The 15,969-nt window shown below is 43.7% G+C and overlaps 1 protein-coding gene across 1 annotated transcript in view; it reads left to right on the forward strand.

Moving 5' to 3' along the window:
• Positions 1-3,760: 3,760 nt before the first annotated feature.
• EIF2AK3 (eukaryotic translation initiation factor 2 alpha kinase 3) overlaps positions 3,761-15,969 on the forward strand; it is a 41,179-nt gene continuing 28,970 nt past the window's right edge. The window contains exons 1-2 of the mRNA XM_042812382.1: positions 3,761-3,866; positions 9,287-9,416. The gene's annotated coding sequence lies outside the window, so the exon portion shown is untranslated. The remainder of the gene's footprint in view (positions 3,867-9,286; positions 9,417-15,969) is intronic.

The raw sequence follows: 15,969 nt of genomic DNA on the forward strand, positions 1-15,969 counted from the left end.
ACTGCTGCAGGGTGGTTTGGAGATTTGTTAGCTGGCAACGAACTTTCCTGGTCATTTTATCCCAGTGAGTTATAAATCCAGTGAGCACGAGGCAATCTTTCCCAGAATATTTAACGTATGGTGCTGAGAATTGCTTATGCTCAAAAAAGAGAGCACAAGACCTTTGAGAAGTAGATTTCCCTTAAGTCGACTGACAACAAGCTCTATCTGCAAATGGCTCAAAATCATTTTGTACAAGCCGGTGTTCGTCCCTTGTCAAAGCCTCTCTGGGAGCCAAACTCATCTCTGCTTCAACACAGAGGCAGATGCTTGAACCTGCTTTGTTTGAACAGTCGTTTTCCTTGTCCAACAGGATGTTAACCCTAGCAAAATGCCACACTGAAGAGCAGAGAAGCATGGACTACCAGGCTGGGAGATCGGCTGTACGATTCCAAGTGCTAAATCCTGCCTCTGAGGCTGAAATTACATGTTAGGAAATTACACAGTAGCTGAGATAACAGTTTGTGGTTGACAAAAAGAGAAGATTCTGCTCTTTACTCCCTTCACCCGCCATGCACTTTGGTCCCGGATATACGGATTGCACTGACTCTGGCATGCCCCTGACCCTGTGATGAACTGATTCACCTTCCACAAAAGCAACAAGAGCAGTTTCTTGCCAGGTAGATGAGGTTGAGCTGGCTCAGCCAAACAACACATAACAACTCTGAATAGGAATGTTATAACTAGCTTAAGATGCTCTGGCTAAGCACTGTCCCCAAAAAGAAGTGTTCCCACCCTCCAGTCTATCCCTTGCCAATTTTTCCTGTTCCTTCTACACATTGGCAGGAAGCTGCTTTTTCTGAGCAATAAAACAACTAAAAGTTGTTTCCTGACCTTGTGCCTGCATGAGGAAGGCAGCGAAAGCAGCCAGTTGGCAATGGGAAGCTGTGGCAGGAAAAGCCTTGCTTAAAGCTACTACAAAACGCATACTAACTTGAGTGAAATCCTTGTGAAGGTGCAGAGCCTCTGTCAGGTTAGCTGTGTGTCTTGTGCATTTGATAAATGGCATGAAACAGCCAAAAAAGACAGCAAGACCTATGAAGGTAAAACTCCGCCAACACAGAAGAGAAACCATGTGGTAGATTGAGCATTTTAAAGCACGTCTAGCTCATCTTTCCAGACAAACTCCTATTCTGGTTGGCAGTAGCTCTCCAAGCCTGTTCCTCCAGTTACATTCCAACAATTGCATTCTTCATACCTAGTTTTTTATCCCGTGAACTCCAATTCAGTGGCATTTCTTCTGTGTAACATCTACTTCTCTTCTCTGATTTGACCTGGTGCTTGATTCTATTCTGCTTATGAAAAGATATCAGCAGAGGTGGTGATGCACTAATTACAGTATGTGCGTCTTTCTGAGGCTCTGAGGTTTTCTGGGAGAAATGACAGGCTAGAAGCGATCACGCTGCAGCCTACTAATGGCCTTCGGTGCAGGGCAGCCACGAGGTGGCATGCTGAGCTTTCATTGCTGTGCCTCGATGCTCTGAGAGCAAGTCAATCAAGAAAAGCAGGCAGTTCTGGAGTGGAGTTAGGTAAAACGTCATTCCTATTAGCAACCATCCGCCCTGCAAGTGCAAGCTTTGATTTCCAGATAAACGGCTGGTTGGATTTTAAGTTATTGTCATATGATTGAAATAGATCTCTTATGTCACTCAGACAAAGCAGCGCGTGAGTCATGCTTTGCAAAAAGCAGGAAGTTTGGGTTTGTTGACACAAGTTTTTAACATGGATAAAATTATGCAGCTGTGTTGCAGCGTTTGGCTTTAAGGATTTCTGAATAAGATTATCAGTGTTTTAGAGAAGTACATTTCCAAGCCAGGAAAATAATAGCTTTTAGATTATGATTGCTATTCCTTATGCTGCAGTGGCAAAGGGGAATGTGGAGAAAAGACTCACTTGTAAACTGTTGGAGCTCCCAAAAACAAAAGACAGCGATGGGGAGACTGCTGATCTGGGATAGGGGGTGGGAAGAAATACAAGGCAATGAGTTCATAAGGTGAGGATCAGTAAGGTGCTGGAACAGGCTGCCCAGAGGGGCTGTGGATGCTCCATCCCTGGCGGTGTTCAAGGCTGGGTTGGATGGGGCTCTGGGCAACCTGGTCTGGTATGAAATGTGGAGGTTGATGGCCCTTCGTGTGGCAGGGGGTTGGAGCTTCATGATCCTTGAGGTCCCTTCCAACCTGGGCCAGACTGTGTGATTGCGTGTAATACACGTGGGTGTGGTAGGGACATTTGCACAAGGCTGTTGCTGCCTTAAGCATAATAAACCTTGAAGAACCAGCACAAAGGTGGAAGTTCTGGCTTAATGAAGTATGGATATGTCCTGCAAACGCTTTGGCCGTTCCCATTTTCTTAGCAGGCTGAAGATAAATAGCCAAAATGGAGGAAATGAGAAGTGTTGCTGTAAATGAGAAGTGATGGGAAGCACAGCAGTTATTGGAAGCGAAGCACATCAATAGAAATCTATAGCTGGCAAGGCTGAGCACAGCAGAAACCCCAGAAAGCTCTCCTCCAGGCCCATTACTAGATGAACATGATTAAAACATTGGTAATGATGCATTTATGAACATTTATGGTCTGTGTTGGTGAGGGAGGATATATGGGTGAATTACTTAACAGTAGTGTGGTGAATTTCAGTCCACTGGTAACCAATGAAGCTCCCCCATCTTCTAGGGATGACTGCAGCCCAGAAGGTGGGAAAGAACCTTCGTGTTACTCCTCAGGAAGCCTAGAAAGACCAGGGGAGATTCTAGAAAGCATCAGGAGTGCCAGGACGGCACGCGCCTTTATGAAGGGCAGCCAGTGTGGAGGTAATAACTCCTGCTGGCCAGGCACCAAGAAATGGCGCGTGTGACTCAGTTATAAAGCAATGAACAACACTTTTCATATATATATATATATATACTTTTTTTTTTATATATTTTTTTTTTTGCTTAGAACAGCACGGTACGTTAACCAAGAACTGTAACACAACATCAGTTCAGCACTATTAAACGCCGGCTGTACCGGCACCTCGCGCAGCCCTTCTCCCCTCACACAGAGCGCGTGCACAGCGCCCCCCTTCCCGCCCGACCAGTCGCCCCTCCCCGCCCCACGCGCCGACCTGCGCGCGCCGCTGTCCCCGCCCAGCCGACACGGTAAAAGAGCCACGTCTCCAGCCCGGCGGAGGCCGGCCGGGAAGAGGCGGGGCCGCGCAGCCTTGCTCTCCAGTCAGCAACACATGTGGCGCGCCGCCTCCACCAATCCGCGAGCAGCTCGGTGAATCATGCACTTTCGATTGGCCGCGCGTTGGCAGGGAGGGGAGAGAGCGGCGTGAATCCGATTGGCCCGGCGGCTCTGTTGACAAACACCTCTTCCTCCCACCCTCTCCCTCGACTGCGCCAATGAGAGAGAAGCCGCGAGCGGAGTGACGTGCTGGCTGACCAATGGGCTCGCTCCTCGCCGTGAGGGGCCGGGCGGCGGCGGCGGCAGTGCCGGTACGTGGCGGGCGGGCGGGGCGCCGGGCGCCCATTCCGCAGCGGCGTTTGCGGCGTCGGCAGCGTTCATGCCCTAACGGCTGCCTCGAGGCGGGGCCCCTCCATGCGGGGCCCGCGGTGCCGCAGCGCTCTGGCCGCCCTCACGGTTCTCTTCTTGTTGGGAACGGCGGCGGGCGCTGAGGAAGCTCCGCGTGGCGATGCGGCGCTGGTGGAGGAGGCCGCTTTCGGGCTGGGGGCGGCAGCCGCCGCTCTGCCGGCCGGGTCCGCCGATGTGACGGTGGAAGACGACGTGGCCGCCGCGCCGCTCGGCGAGCAGGAGGCGGAGAGCAGTGGGGAGTCCCGGAGCGGTGGCAGGTGGGCCTGGAGCCGTGCGACCGGGAGCCGGGGTTGGGCTCGGGATTGGGCTCGGGGTGAGGGCGGCGCGGCCCCGTCCTGCCCTGGGGATGTGCAGCGTGCTTTGTGCCCAACCCTTCTTTCGTTGTGGGGGTGGGAGGGAGGAAAGGCGGGTGGGACGGGTTGCCCGATGGCCGACTTTGGGAGCGCAGCACGGGGAAATGCGACCCTTCGTAACCGCTGGCGACCTTAAGCTGCGGCGGGATGCTTTTAATGAATGAGTCAAATGTGGCAGCGTTACTGGGCTGTTCTCTGCCTGTTTGGGAATTGGCTGAGAGCAGATGAGGTGATAAACCGCAGAGTCAAAGTATGACTTAATGCTTCCTTTATTTGAGAGCCCGTTCTAAAAATGAAGAGCTTTCTGTTGGTTGAGCACAGAACTGGCTGCTAACTTTGCATCCTGTTTTGTGTAAAGCAAATCGATTTTCCTGTTACCAGCAGGAGCATCTGTTTCTATGTCGAGCCATCCAACTCCTGGCTGTTTTATTACAGCTCTGCTGTACTCGATTTTTTAATGTGACCTTAATTTATTTAGCACGAAAAAGTACTGAAAAATATTTTTTCTGCTTTATATCTATAGAGTTAAATGGTGGCTCACCAAAGATGCTCAATCTGATCATTTCAGTCTAAGGTTAAATGTAGGGGTTCTCACTGATCAGTGCACTGGGAAGATTTGCTGCTGTTGAATGATGGGGCTGTAGTATTTGCCTGCATTTCTTTCTTTCATCTGTGTTTGTGAGATGTCTGCTCCCCTCAGCTGATTGTTCTTCAGCTACAAAATATCAGTGTAATGCAATGAGGTCTCAGCATAGGCTGAAAAAAAACCTCACTCTGAACTGTTTTCCCTGTAGGCAAATAAATGTAACTGTGGTTTTGAGGAATTTCTCTTTCCTAGAAGAAAGTAAACATGATGGACAAGGGGGAATGGTTTTAAACTGAGGCAGGGGAGGTTTAGGTCAGATATTAGGAGGAAGTTTTTCACACAGAGGCTGGTGATGCACTGGAACAGGTTGCCCAAGGAGGCTGTGGATGCCCCATCCCTGGAGGCATTCAAGGCCAGGCTGGATGTGGCTCTGGGCAGCCTGGTCTGCTGGTTGGTGACCCTGCACACAGCAGGGGGTTGGAACTGGATGATCGTTGTGGTCCTTTTCAACCCAGGCCATTCTGTGATGGTTAGTGGCTTACCTTGCTCTTTGCTTACAGATAGATAGATTTGAAGTTGGAGCAGACGTTCACAGTTTGACAAATAGCTGCCCCAAATGGCTTTGGAGTCCAAAATTAGGATTGTGTTTTTTCCAACTGAAGCAAGAATAGCAGTAAATATTACACCTAAGCAATGATATGTTCTGCTTTCTTTTACTAACAAAAAGAACTCGTTTGACTAGATGTAGTTCTTTAGTACAGCGAAAGTGAGTGGACAGGCTGAATCGGTGTTCCTCTGTTCTGTTGACATCTTCCTTTACGTCTTGGCCCCTTTCTTCTGTTTGTAGGTAAATATACTTCACTTATGTGAAGTAGAGCAGAGCTGAGTTCAGGCCACCAGAACTCAAAAACTGCTGTGTTCTTCATGGGATGTAGCTGTGGTTACGAGCCTCAGGAGTGGCTTTTTATAAATGTATGACAAAGTCTTTAAGAGTCTCTTGCATAGTTTTGAGGGGGAACATTGTAACTGCGCTTTAATATTAAATTAGTGAAAGATGAGAGAAAGTGGTAAGGAAATAGATCTTCAGTTAATTGTAGAGACTAATTCTGGATGTGGTGTGTTTGAGGGGGAAGCATTTTTAGGTGCTTTTTTATGTTGGAAAGTGAAATCTGACAATATAGTGTTAGTGCAGTCTATTGGCTGCTGCAGTTGAATATATCTGTATGCACAGTTATAAGCTTTTGTCGTAGTCCTTCTGCTGGCCACCTGTAAGGACCTAGCTGGGATTTTCTCCTCCTCCATTACCTGGTTCGTAAGGTGCTGTGGAGCTGTAGCTAGAGACAAGGTGAAAGTACAGGAAGTGTATTTTTACTGATGTTTGTTAGTCAGGAGGCTGGTTGATGTGTGCTAGAATCAAGAATACTGCTGTTTTAGATTGGATATTAGGAAAAAATTCTTCTCAGAGTGGTAATGCATTGGCACAGGCTGCCCAGGGAGGTGATGAGGTCGTCATTGCTGGAGATGTTCAAGAACTGTGGAGATGTGCTACTGAGAAAGATGGTTGTGGGCAGGGGGATGGGCTGGGGTTGCATTAGGTGGTCGTGGAGGTCTGTTCCAACCTTAATGACTCTCTAATCCTGTTTCAACTTCATGCCAATGACTGAATGCTCTAACTGCAATCAGCAGCGGCTTGCAGAAAGATGAATAAAACTCAGTCATTTTAACCTAGGATAAAACTTCGTTTTCTTAACCATGTGCTATCCGTGAGTATTTGGCATTGTATGCTACAGTAAGCTTAAGGCAGCACAGTGAGGCGACAGAAAGGAAGTCCTTGCCTGTTTCTAAGCTCTGAGTGAAGCAGTCTCTTGAAGTAGCCACATAATTGATGTTGTCAGGCTGTTAATCTACTGCTTGATCAGAACAGCTGGAAGTTGGGAAAAAATCTTTTTTTCTTGTCACCACTACTTGCTTTTAGTACTCAAAGCAACAAGCAATGGAATCTCACAGAGATAAATCTGGAAAATCTGACAGTGAGAAAGTATATAACACAAGCATCAGTGTAGACAGGGCACATGTAGATGAACTAGGAGCACTAAACCAAGGGACAGGATATTAACTCACTGGAGTTGATCAGAGATAGAGAGGATAGCACTTAGATTTTAACATATAGAAAAATGCAATAACTAAGGATTTTATTACAAGAGCTAGGAATTGTTAGTGTGTTTTTTGTGACGTGCAGGAATGCTGTTGGAAATTGAGGTGAAGATGGGACCAGAGATAGAGATGGGTTGGTCCTGGTCCTGTCTCATCACAGTGTTTGTTCGGCAGGTGGAGTTTGGGAAATAAAGTCCACTTGCCAACTGTTAACTGATGGAGCAAATAAAGAGTGCTGCAGCATCCAGAAAGTGTTGGGGGCTTTTGGGGTATGTGGGATATGCCGTAGCCATTGATTGAAGTAGCTTAATCAAAGAGAATGTGCTGTTGGGGCAGAAGTTCCCTCTGAAGGCTTCTTTTTTGTTTGTTTTTTTAAATACTTTCATTTTTAATGGGCTGAACTTAAAACTTAGGTGCAGTTTCATTATGATTTATCTGAGAGTTATGGTGTGGTACGTATTCAAGGACTGCCACGTTGGGTGGCAAGGCTTCAATAATGAGGGCTCTTGGTGGAAGGCTGATATTTACATCTGGTGAGAAAAGATCATATGAAAAGACACAGGCATAAAATACTCCTTACTTAGGGTTAATGGAAGTGGGAAGAATCAGATAAAGAAAAATTAGCTGGGAAGGGGGCAGATCACCCTGTGATGTTAGAATCTGCCTTTTCTACCTGCTGAGGTTATCTCCACTCCAGCTTTTCTTCCATAACCAACTTCGCAGCTGACCAACGTAAAATTGAAATAGAACCACTTGGAATAATATTTTTATGCAGTGCCAGAGAGCTTCAGACGAATTGTTTTGCAGTAAAACGTTCAGATTCTATTCAGTGTGTGTCCAAGGCCTTTAAGGCACATGTTTACAGTGCTTGAGAACAGTCTCCTGCAGTCCGGTTTATTATTAACCCAATCTTGATTTCTGCATGGTTGTAATAATTACGTGTACTTGGTTTATACAAACACACATATTCCACTGCTCAAATATTTGCACATCTGACACTTTTCTTTAAGAAGATTATGGAAGAATGTGTTGCTTGGCTGCCTTTGGAAATAAGGGCTGCAATTATTTTTGCTACAGGTTGAAGATGTACTCAGTTGCTCCTATACTCACCTGTACGAGCATTTCCACCCCCTCCCACCCACGTTCCAATCTGTCTGTCAGGCTTACTTGCACAGTTGCTCATTCTCATTGAGACCAGTGTCTATGAAGAGTCCTTCTGGGTCACTAAATCCCTCTGCCCTCAGTACACGCTGTCTGTAAAGAGATCAGACCCCACTCCCACTGCCTGTGAAAGTCGGTCAGCTTGCAGGGAGCCAAAACTGCCTAACATCCCTGGCTATTTCTGGTCAGAGCACAACAAGTTTCAATGAAATAAAAAGGCAGTTCAGAATTGCTTCAGCAGTGTTCTATCTCTGGGCGTTCTCTACCTGTGAATTCTGTTGTTGTGTGTATGTATTTGGTTTGGTTTTAGTTGATGCTTGAATTCTGTCCCGATCAGGATGGCTTGTTCTAATTGCACTACAACCTAGGAGAATCGATAAGCTTCAGGCACTGTAGAAACCAGCAGCTCGCTTGCTGTTGCCATGCATTTCCAGATAGGCTACTTAAAGCTTAAGTGGCGTAAGTCAATTTGCTTGCTTTGTTGTCTGTGGTGGCTGGAGATTTCTAGCATCGTGTTTGTCTTGGGAGAGACTTCTTTGTTTTAGGATGCATAAATCTCCCCCAGGATTTCCTTGTTTCATCCAGAAGTACTTAAAACTTAGTTGTGGCTTAACTTTTTATTGGACATACTGATTTACTTGGTTTATTATTACTGATTTTGTTTGATTTTAAAAGATGAAGAAAGGTTGAGGGAACTGGGCTGGTTTAGCTTGGACAAGAGCTCTGGGGAGACCTCATTGTGTCCTTCCAGTACTTTAAGGGAGCTTATGAACAGGAGGGGGAACGGCTGTTTACGAGGATGGATAGTGATAGGACAAGGGGGAATGGTTTTAAACTGAGGCAGGGGAGGTTTAGGTCAGATATTAGGAGGAAGTTTTTCACACAGAGGGTGGTGATGCACTGGAACAGGTTGCCCAAGGAGGCTGTGGATGCCCCATCCCTGGAGGCATCCAAGGCCAGGCTGGATGTGGCTCTGGGCAGCCTGGTCTGCTGGTTGATGACCCTGCACACAGCAGGGGGTTGGAACTGGATGATCATTGTGGTCCTTTTCAACCCTGGCCATTCTAGGATTCTTTGACATGTTAAAGTTCTCTGTGAAATCAATTGGATCTATACAGTTCATAACTACTTTAAAAGATGCCATCCTGTATTGTTGTGGTATCACATGCATGTAGGACTAAGAAATCAGCTATCTCCCTTGGAAATGAACTCTGAGAGTGTCTTATAGCATATAAATTAGTTTGATACTCAGCAACAGGCTTATATTTTCTCTTGTTGGTCAGGGTAGAACAAAATGCTGTTTTTTTTTTTGGCACGTGTCAGCATAGATTTATACTTAATGCAGTGGGGTTCCAACTTTAGAAAACTACTGATTTCAGCTACCTGTTGCTGAGGTTTTGACTCTGGATGTTTCCACTTGCAGATCTTTAGTAATTATCAGCACTTTGGATGGGCGAATTGCTGCGCTGGATCCTGAGAATAGTGGAAGAAAACAATGGGACCTGGATGTGGGATCAGGTTCTCTGGTGTCATCCAGCCTCAGTAAACCAGAGGTAAGGCTTGATCTTTCTCCTGACTGTCTTCTGAAACAGAATTGTCAGTGATGAATTGAATGCCATTTCTTCTACATCTAATATCTATTAAATAATGCAGCAAAACTAGTATGGACAAAGTTTGACAGCTGGTCTCAAACTTATTTTTGTGAGGCTTACATCATGTTGCTGTTTCAAACTTGAGTGGGTCCTACTATTGGCAGGGTTGGAAACTATCAAGCGAGATGATGTAACTGGGTTTGGGAATTGTGTGCTGTTGCTGACTGGAAACAAGTTACTTGAAATTTGAATGGAACAGAAAGATCATCTGCTTTGTGTTACTGGAGTATGTTTTGGCAAGTCCTGTCACTTTTTTTCTTTCCTCTCAACAAAAGCAAAAGTCCTTGTGACTTAACAAATGAACAAAAGATTGTTTCTTATACTAGATAAGCAGGCTGCCTATGAAATAGAATGTATTAGCAATGAAATAGAATGTATTAGTGATGAAATGGAGCACTGAAGGTCATGCTGAAGGACTTAGTGGGGGAGGGTTGCATCATTTCTTGCAGATAAGCTGTAACAAGGAAATTTAGGGAGTTAAATTTCTTGTTTGGTGCCATTTCCTCCATCAGTGGTTGTATTTCCACTGGTTTTGAATTCATTTAAGCTAGAAATTAGGAGAAGTTTTCTTGCTTTTTTCTTCCTACACTGACAAAATGATCCATGATTTGATACTGAGCTCTCCTAGATTTAGGAGAAGTAAAAACACCAACTATGAGGTGGTTTGTGGTGCTGACAAAATGCTTGGTCCTTCACTGTCACAGATGGTTGAAGTTGATAACCAGTGCTATACCATACTTCTACATGATGAACAGCAAAGAATGAAAACTGAATGATGGTTATTCAGACTGCATGAGTGTGGTTGCTTTTGGCTCCCCTTTACATCTACATGATCTCTGTTGAAAGGTTTGGTTTGATGCTGTGGGTGAGAGCTGGTAGTTGAAGGGTGAGAGCTGATAATAAGCAGCTCAGACTGACTGCAAAACTGAAGTGAATGTTGACCCGTGTTCCCTTGTTTCTGAGAGACTTGTATTTCCAGATGCAATCTTTTGATGCTTGTTCAGATATATTTTTGTATTTATATTCTTTTGTAAAAGAAACACTGTGGGAAAGAAGAACTTTTTCAAACTTTTTCTACAGCAGAACTGAAAAGAATATGAAGGCTATAATGAGCTTGGTAAGGAAGGTGTCCAGTAGGAACTGTCATCTTCACAGGTATCTTTTGTACTAGGAACTTGAAATATTGGCCTGATACCAGTTGCTGTGAACAGTTTCAGATTAGGAGCAGAAATAGAACCACCACGTATAAAACAAACATTTGTAATCTATACAAAGAAAATAATTTTTCATTACAAACTAAGACATGAGCCCAGGTTCAAGATATTCAGATACCAAGAATTCTGGCATGTAGTACTGGATGAGTTTTCTTACAAATCTCTGTTTTTGTGTCTAAACTGGTTGGAGTTTTGATCTTACAGTGTGGTGTGACTTTAGAAACTGAAGGTGGATGCCTGAACAGCAGGAATTGTACTTTGTTCATGCACTGTTTAGTTCATTTGTCTGACTGCAAGTTAGTAAGTTAGGGGAATCCCTAAATTACAGTTTGAATGTTATGTATATGGGAAATGTTCTGAGAGGCTTTCAAACTGTTTCATTTCTACATCTGTGGCCAAAGGCACCGACGGCTTTTGGCAGTTAACATGGAGAGGTAACTGATAAAAGTAAAAGTAAGTAACGGTTCATTCTGACCTTTTAGAAGCTGTTAAGAATTATGAATGTAGGCCTTTTAGAACAGCCTCTGTTGAGACATAAAGCTTATCAAAAACTTAAGTAATGAGCATTCCATATTAACTACATTAAAATGTCTCAGTATTTAAACACCAGTATTCAGCTGAAAGATTTCATAGTGAATTTAGGGACTATTTGAAATTGGCTTCATTAGTGTTGTTGGGCCATCTGTATTTTGAGTCAGCATATTAAATTCCCCAGGGTCTCACTATTTGTCTTCTCTCCACTTCGGTGTTTCTGTTCTGTGTGGGCACGTGGCATTTTACCCCAAGTAATTACTTTTTCTTTCTCTTCCAGCATTTTTGAGGTATAAAGTTCTCTCTGCTTACAACCAGAATATTATCTTCCACATAAAATAGCGTAATTATGTACGTTGTTTATCTACACCTTGCTAGGAATGGCAGGTGGAAATTCCTTCTGCATTCCATTTGGAGTGTTACTGTGTTCCTTCAGAACGAGGAGTGTGTGCTGCTGTGTCTGGGTTCTTTTTTACTCTTGTAAAACTTGCATCGATTTTGGGTGAGAGCGCAATCAATTCCAAGTCCTGGTGCCAAACTATCAAATCCATTTCTAAATGTGCTTTAGGAGACATGAAGAATTCAATCTTTAATTGTTTAATAAAACTGCAGTTACTGCCTTTGCTTGCTTGCAAAGTGTTAACTTGTCTATTTGGAGCTTGTGTGTTAATTAGGAAAGCAAGAGAGTAAGATTTCAAATGTTCCAGCAGCTCTGTCAAACACTTCAGATCTTGAAACTACTTCTTAAGATGCCGATAAAAAGAGTTGTTCATCATTTGTCGTGTGAACAGATCAATTAGAAAGGAAAGTGTGCTGAACTACTGATTGTTTGTCTGGGTAACTAAAATAGTAAAATTCTTTGTCTCAAAGCTCCAGTGTACACAACCATGGTCAGTGTGCCAATGCTGAAAATGTATGAGATTGCATTTCAGCCTTGTGCATCAAAACTTCAGCTGCTGTTAAAATGAAAAGCCATTCTCTCCAAGCTGCGTGTTGCACGGTCGTTACCTGCACGTGAAGATTGCCTGCTGAAGTTCAGGGTGAGGTCATTGAAGCTTACCTTTCCCACAAGTGAACTTAATTTGAATGAAAAACATTTACTCTTTAAATTTAAACTTTTTGTTGAATGCACCATCTGTAGTTAGAACACATTTTGGAGAGTCGACCTGTTAAAATTAGAGCTGCCTCTCAAGCAATGGAAGTGGTTTATAACACACTGTTACGAGACTGTTGTCATGTACTAACAAGGGCGTTGTGTTCTCTTATTTGCATAGCTTCATACTGAATTGCTTAATGGCGTTCTGTCTCTTTCATGTATTCTCTGTTACACAAGGAGAATTAATGTAAGCTTGGCAGCGCATTCAAATGACCAGCCAGTAGAGGTGAGCATGACAAAGGGAGGCTGGAGAACGGGTGACAGGAGGCAGGCAAAAAGGTAGATCATCTGTAAAGATACTGCTGTGGAAAGGCTGGTGGCTTTTCTCCTGGTGTAAGAAAGAGAAAAAGCAAGTAGCATGCTCCATTGTGGTGATGTGACAGTAACAGCTTAAAGATTCATGACTCTTTTTTTTCTTTGCTGTCAGGAATACTGCAGGGAGTTCAGCCCGGCAGAGTGGCACCAATTGTATTTTCAGTGGTCCAGGTAGAGGGTATATGGGAATGTACTCAATAAAAGTAACTGCCCTGGTCATAATTCTGTTGCTATGGACTCATCCCCAAGTAAGAACAGCTTTTTTTTTTTTTTTTTTATTGGAGAGATTTGTGACTATGGAACAAAAAGCATTTGAGTCCATGGATGTGACATTGTAGGAGCCGTAATAAACATGCCACCATACGCTGGAAAAATGGAGGTTTGTATATTATAGCAAAATTCACCTACACCCTTATCACTCTAAAAGTTCATAGTGTAGCCACACCAAACAAGATTTGCTACCAATTCAAGGAACTGTGAGATCTTTTTTTGGTCATAAGTGCCAGAGTTTTTTTGTTTGTTTGTTTTTGCAGTATAGCCTGGGATTTCCTTCAGAGAAATGCAAAGATGCAAAAATGTTTTACTCTGGTCAGCACAAATCTATTTGTATTGTATGCAAAGTGGGTCTATAGATATCTTCAGCAGTTTGTTCCTTTTTTCTCCTTTGGAGTACAAGGCTGCTGCTTAGAGCAGGCAGTTGTGAAACAATTTCAAGGTCTCTAAATCTCTGCTAGTAACAGCATTTAATATGCAATATAAATATTTTGGGGTTTGTTTGTTTGTTTGTTGCTTTAACTGTGTTATAAACATGTAGAATTTTCAGTACTTTGGTTCCCTAAAAGAAAAGGAATGAGAATTTCTGTTGCAAAGCCAGTCACTTTCAGGTGCTAACTGCCTGGACTTTGCTGCACATTGGATAAAGCATCTGCTGCACCCAGTCCTGGACAGAGAGGGATGTGAGTTATCCTGGGTTGCTTTGGGAACACGGGCAAAGATTCAGCCTCACTCCTCCTTTGGCCTCTTACAGAAGAAATTGCCAAACGCTCAGTGCAGCAGGTCAGGGCAAGATGAGAGGTCAGCGTGCCCTCTGGGGTCCTGGCTTTTGATTTGTGGATTCTCTTCTGTGTGCCCTCGCAGAGGTTGGGAGTGGGTGAATAATTTGACTGTCTCTTTGAAAGAGAAATCTTGTGACATCAGCTGCAGGAAAATCACACCCCTCACTTACAGCATCCCTGCAGCAGCATTTTATTAACCTGATTTAAAATGAGGTTTTTTGTTTGGCCCGTCGTTTTCTAGTTTAGTTAGTTTTTAATTAAGTCACTTTCTGTAAATATCATCCAATGGGAAGCTGAGATGTGTTTTTTGGGTATGGGTGGGGAATACTTCACTGTCAGTCATGCAGTCAAGCTTGTTTGAGTGCTTTCACTTAAAGGGTTATTATAGCAGCTTTTGACTACAGTGCTGAATATTCCGAATTTCTATCAAACCTGCACAAATCTTCCCTGTTGCTCCTAGCAGTCACTGGGTAAAATAAAAGGAGATACGATCCAATCTATGAGAGCACTGAGAAAATGGCTGTCTCGCTCTCGCTTTTTGCCTTACAAGCAAGTTGTTCTGCCTGGCTCACTAGGGTTAATCTTAACTTTTAATGTATTCGTGCATCTTAAAACATCTGGCACAGGACACGTCAGCAACAGAGGCAATCTGTTCTGCTTGGCACTTGGCTTTGTGCACAATTCAGGCTGCTTGCAGGAGCAAATGCTGTGCAGCGAGGTCTGTCTGCCATCCACAGAGAAGTTGGTCTTACGCTTCAGAGTATGTGCAAAACTCTCAAAAGCAGAACTGTACTCTGGAAGGGGAAGAATAAAAATGTCTAAAATTTCTAGTGGTGCTGCAAAATTATTTTCCAGCTGTTCTATGCTGTAGCCAGGTGCAAAGCCCCAGATTGCTACTCAGTTCGAGTAGACAGAGTGCGTAAAATGATTGACTTGTTATTGAGGCACGTAACTTGGAGGAATCCTATTTCCTGGCAGGTAAAGTGATATACTTTTAATTGTCTGGAAATGCATATTAGTAGAGCTCCTCGTGTCCTGTAGTTCTTCCTTATTTTTTGTATACTGCTGGGGTAGATGCAGGACCACCAAATGCTTCTGTTGCTGCAGATGTCATTCCTCTGGAGGAAGGCATAAGCCAGTTCTCCATTATACATTTTGTCTGTAATAGAAATGGAATTAAACTATCCTGAATGAAACACAAGATGTGGGGATTGATAACGACAGTGTTGTTGAGGGTTAGAGGTGGTTGGTTTATAACTGAATATTGTGTGGTAAGAGGTCCTATGTCAGGTTATCAGCTGCCATCTCTATTCCTCTGCAGGGGAAGGAAATGTGATCCTACACTGCTTGAGGGCACAGAGAGATATTAGAGTCTTAAATGGTCCTGGAAAAGCTCATAATGAATGAGAAGTGAGTGTCCAGAATTGTACTTCAAAGGAAGATAAATTCTAATTGCAATTGAGACAGAAAAGGCTTATTAGGGCTATCAAGGGGAGTGGAGCCTGTGTTTTACAAGAAGAGAATAGATGTGACTGCTCTTTAACTACACAGATGTATTATGATTACTGATGACCCAGACAGTTCTTTTTATTTTGCTGGCAACATGCAAGGTGCATTTGGCAGTAAAGCAGTGAATGCTTTGCAGCCTTGCTGCCTGTTGCTGAGTGTAGGTCTTTGCTGGTTTCTGGGTGAAATTAAAATGATAATTCTCCTGGCAGTCATTTTTCTAATATTTAGTGGACAAAATTTCATTAGCAAAAGACAAATTGTTTTTAAGTATCTGCACGGCTAGAAGTTGTGCTGTTGTAGGAACTTGTTAAGGGGAATTGCTAATTGACACTTGAGCAAAATTAGGGATTAATGTGCTGCAGCAGCATGTGTTTTGGTTGGGTGACAAGTAGATCTGTTGCTTAGAAGAGTGGCCTTGTGCTGTTTTGATAAATACATCCTAAAATAAAATAATTTAAGTTTAATGACTTATGCAATTAAAAAAAAAAAAGGGCTTCCTGTAACAGCAGCTTGGTGGCTTTTTTGCTGACACTTGAAGTAGTTAGCACTGATGAAGCTCTGATAAAGTGCTGACATGTGTCTCTAACTTGTGCTGTAACAATGTCTGAGGGGGAGGGGGTGCAACTGTTCCAGGGCATGTGGGGAGCTGAAATAACGAGGTGTTATGGCTGGTG

Source organism: Centrocercus urophasianus, unplaced genomic scaffold (genome assembly GCF_019232065.1).
Source record: "Centrocercus urophasianus isolate 14NV4802_14NV808 unplaced genomic scaffold, USGS_Curo_1.0 seq_13, whole genome shotgun sequence".
Lineage (NCBI taxonomy): Eukaryota > Metazoa > Chordata > Aves > Galliformes > Phasianidae > Centrocercus > Centrocercus urophasianus.